Source organism: Mustela lutreola, chromosome 12, assembly GCF_030435805.1.
Source record: "Mustela lutreola isolate mMusLut2 chromosome 12, mMusLut2.pri, whole genome shotgun sequence".
NCBI classification, from domain to species: domain Eukaryota; kingdom Metazoa; phylum Chordata; class Mammalia; order Carnivora; family Mustelidae; genus Mustela; species Mustela lutreola.
In genome coordinates this window covers 96,958,539-96,963,109 of record NC_081301.1, presented here as the reverse complement: position 1 = coordinate 96,963,109, position 4,571 = coordinate 96,958,539, and positions in this window count along the sequence as shown.

Here is a 4,571-nt window from a genome sequence, read left to right as displayed (position 1 = left end):
CGCGGCCGCCGGCGCCAGGGCCGAGAGTCGCTCCCGGGCCGCGCTCGCCGCCCCGCCCTCGCCGCCACCCCGAGCCAATCGCCGCCGCGCACCGCCGCACGTGACACTCACCAGCCAATGGCAGCCCAAGGCGGCCCGGGAGGCCGCCAGCGACTCTGCGCGCTTTCAAAGCCGGCGGCGGCGGGGCGGCGGCCGAAAGGAAGGGGCGGGGGTCCGGGCTTCGGCCCCGCACCTGCTGCTGACACGCGGGACCGTGGCACAGAACCCGGGGACGCCCGGCCCGAGCCTTACCGCAAGGCGGCCTCTCTCCCTCCTGAGAGGAAGGGTCAGCCAGGGCCCCCCGGACCCCGGGCCCCGGGCTGTCTCCGCGCGGGCCTCGCGGCCGCGCTTCCCACCGCGGATCTGGGGCGAGACTTGGGAGCTCGGCCTTGCGGAAGCCCCGCCTGGCAGCCTCCACTTAGCTGGGAAAGGGCGTCCGAGCACGTGTCTGCCCTCAGGGAGATCTTCCAGAAAAGCAGGGAAGGATGCGGTCGACAGACGAGCAGCGGGTCGCTGGGTCTCGTGGGGCAGCTTGTTCGGTCCCGGATCTCGCAGCTCAGCACGCACAAGCCCTTCCCCGGCACGTGCTGGATTCCGTCCTGGGCGAGGGCGTGTTCTGGGGCTGACCCCGTACTAGCTGCTTTACGTGTGTTTTCCTGATGAACTCCCAACACGCCCGCGACAGGCATTCCCAGCCCCGCGGTGCAGACACCTGGTGGCAAACCAGAACGCAGAGGGCTCTGACATCTACCGAGGGACCCGGTATCCGCTGCTGTGCGGCGTCACAAGCACAGAGACCAGGGAATATAATTTTGTGGCTAAATCGAGGAGGGCCACGCAGCTCTAGGGCTGACAACGGTAACAAGATGAGGCCAAGGCCACTCTTCTAGCTCAAGAAGCAGACCTCACAAATATGGTCAACGGCTAAACAATATAGTAACATTGTGAAAGGAATGGTCTTGGACAAACAGTAGGGTCTGAAGGAGAGTTGAACGGCTGAGCTTGCTTTTTCTCAGCACTGTCCAAGGGAGAGTACCCATACTGGGTTTATTAATAAGCAAGAGGACTGGTTTCCATGGCTCTCCGCTACTTGATGCTGCAGTAAGCATTGGCGGTTAGTCGGGGAAGCTGGACATTATCCTGCCTGTAGGGAGCCCACAGTCTATGGGGAGAAAGTTAGGAGCACAGAGGACCTGAACTGATCAGGATAACCCTGAATGGTGTGGGAACGTGTCCATCCTAGAGGGGAGACAAGGAGGGAGTTATCAGAGAAGGCCGCAAGAGGTGATAACTGAATGGGGTTCTTGAAAATGAACTGGAGGGGACAGGCTAAGTGTAGGGAATGATAGTACAAAAGTATGTAGGGGAAAGGGTGTCGCATATATGACAGCTGGGTATGAACAGAGGACTAGAAGGGCATCCTGAAGCGTCAGATGGTGCCCTGTCATGATGGGTCATGTATGCTAAGGGGTTTGCCTCCTATGGCCACCAGTGTAGGTCCCTCCTTGCTTTGGGGGGAGTTACTCTACCTTGTGTGCAGTCTTAGTGGCATTCTTAATGGAGATACTCTCTGCTCTCCCAGCCAATGGATGGGCAGTTGACTCAAGGTAAGCTAGTTGGATGGTCGACCAGAAGTGAGAGGGGGAAGTAGTGGGATGGGGAGTCAGGGGTTGAAACATCCCCACTGGAGAGCAGGCGAGGGGGCTGCCTTATGGGTTCATGAAAAGTGTACAAACTGGGATGGAGAGCACCACAGAGGGTAAGGCATCGTGTGGGCTGTTTCTTCAGCCCATTCAGTAGTAACCTGTAGTCTCAGTTCATTTTCACATCTCAGGACTGGCTATGAAGACTATATTTTTAGTCCTTGGAAAGATGTACTTACTTTGATCATGTTTTGCAACCCAAAATTAAATACTTAGTATTTTAAATCAGCACTGTTAGGGAAAGTCTGGACTACATAGACATCATTTCTCTGTGACAATTCGGATGGGGTGTTCCACCAAAAATTTTCTTTGACCAATATGTGCAAATGTCCCATCCAATTTCACCCTCATTCTATGTTCTCTGGACAACTTTTCCCGGGTTTCGACGGAAAAGCAAGTTTCTCTAGTGGAAACATGGCTACTGCATTATTTACATGACCCACAAATTCTTTAGGTTTGTAAATTTCTAAGGGCTTAAAACGGTTGCAGCCTCCCACCCAGAAGGAAATAGAACTAACTGTCCAGGAGAACGACCTTGGAGACACACTAGGGTTGTGATTCCAAGACACAGCTGGTAGCTGTGCTCCAGGCTCTCTTCTCCTCCAAATCCCATAATCCTAATTTACACTGAGAACCTAGCTTTGAGAGGATGTGGGAAGTAGTTTCCACAGCTGCAGCCAGGACGATGGACCGGAAACCGTGTGTGCCTGGTCACTTTGGCCACCACACCAAGACGCCCCTCAGTGGGCTGGAAGAGGGATGGCAAGATCTCACTCTGTCCTTCGTCCTCCCCGGTGAGACTGTGGGCGCAGAAACTAGGCTGGAGTCCATGCACTTCACTTATGATGCCTTAAAATTCAAGGCACATTCTACTTTTTAAAAAGTGAGATAATAGGTTACCACATACAAACCCTGATTATAAGCACTTTGACATTTCTCAGCAAATAATGCCGTCTTTCTAGTCAAAACACTGATAAAGGAAGAAAAACACAATCAGAGAATTAGTTATCAACTCAATGTAGTCCCATGAGCCTGAGTCATTCTTTCGCAGCAAATAAAGTTGTAGATTTTATGCGCAGATGCATTTTCTGATGGTGAATGTCGATTAGAACTGACATGCATTAACATACACTTTCTTACCTTTTCCCTGCTACCCTAGAGTAAAAGTATCTTTGTGAGAAGCCTATCACACACAGAATTCTGAAGATGCAGATGAAAAGGTTATTTCTCATCTCTCTAGCAACTTCCTGGTGTGCGTGAAAATGACTTAATGATCCGTCAGTGAAGCTTCTTAATTATTCTTCTGTAAGAGGAAACCCTGCCCAGACAAATGGGTATTCACTTTGAAACACGGGAGCCCTATCAGTGCTCTCGGATAAAGAGCAGTAAAGTTGAGATAAGACGACAGCGTGGGTGGTACAGAATGAAGACACAGCTCGGTTAAGTTCCAGGAGGGCCACTAATTAGAGCCACTTGCAAGGAAACTCTTTAATTTGGCTTTGATATGTGATACTGTGTCTCCGGTGACACCTTCAAAATAATGCTTTTTCTTAGGGCATCAAAAAAGTTGCAAATTAGATTACATTAAAATGATCATTTTTTTTAGCATTTCCATTTATTTTAATCCCCACTTCTGCTGTTTGGGTTTTGTTGTTGTTGCTGTTGTTGCTTTCCAGATGTGAATCTTTGAAAATTAGTGATTGGCTGGAGTAAGTCAGTAGCCTGGTGGATGAATTACAGCATTAATAAGAAAATTCTGATGTAAGTATGAATCTTTAAGCCATATTTGCAACCTTCTGCCATATGCATTCTTTGGTTAATATTAAAGCAGTTTAGGGGCACTTGGGTGGCTCAGTCGGTGAAGCCTCTGCCTTTGGCTTAGGTCATGATCCCAGGGTCCTGGGATCGAGCCCCATGTCAGGCTTCTTGCTCAGTGGGGAGTCTGCCCCTGCCCCACTGACCTACCCCTGCTCATGATCTCTCTCTTTCTCACTCAAATAAATAAAATCTTTAAAAAATATGAAAACCGCTTATTGCATAGCATCATCTCCAGTTATGTTCTTCTGAAGTATATACTGTACTCACTGCTTCCCCGCCTCTCTGCACCCCCCCAGTGCAATGGGGGAAGATGAAGGGACAATCACTCTTGAACAGACACAGGGCTTGTATTGAAGCAGATGACCGTTAGCTCAGCTCCAATGTCCTCTTTTAGGTGGAATGAATGTCCTGGCACAGCAGTCATCCAAGCGGTGATTTCGTTTCCTTATAGTCATTGCAATTGTGTTTGAAATAGCCATAACGCAATTTCCTCAATTTAATATGAGCAATTTTTAGCAGTGCAAAAGCTCTGATTGCAATTTTTTTCATTTTATTTCTTTATAGACGATGGGCATTCATGTTGAACTCTATCGACAGACTACCTTAACGAACACAAATATGTCACATTATCTTTAAATACATGAATGTCAATATGTTCCAAGGCAAAATAAAAAAAAAAAAAAGTTATATCATCATGACACAAAAATGACACCATAATAGGTAAACTCTGCTCCAAGCTCTTGAATATAGTTTTTCTTTAAAAGTAGGAATACATCTATCTTCAATTATAAAATACATGTTCCTTGAAAAAAACAAATGTGGGGGCATCTGAGTGGCCCAGCCAGTTAAGCGTCTGACTCTTGATTTAGGCTTGGGTCATGATCTTGGGGGTCCTGGGACGGAGCCCCATGTTGGGCTCTGCACTCAGTGAGGAGTCTGCTTCTCCCTCTGCCCTTCCCCCTCTACTCCTTCCCCCACGCACCCCCCCGCCTGCTTGCACTGTGTGTCCTC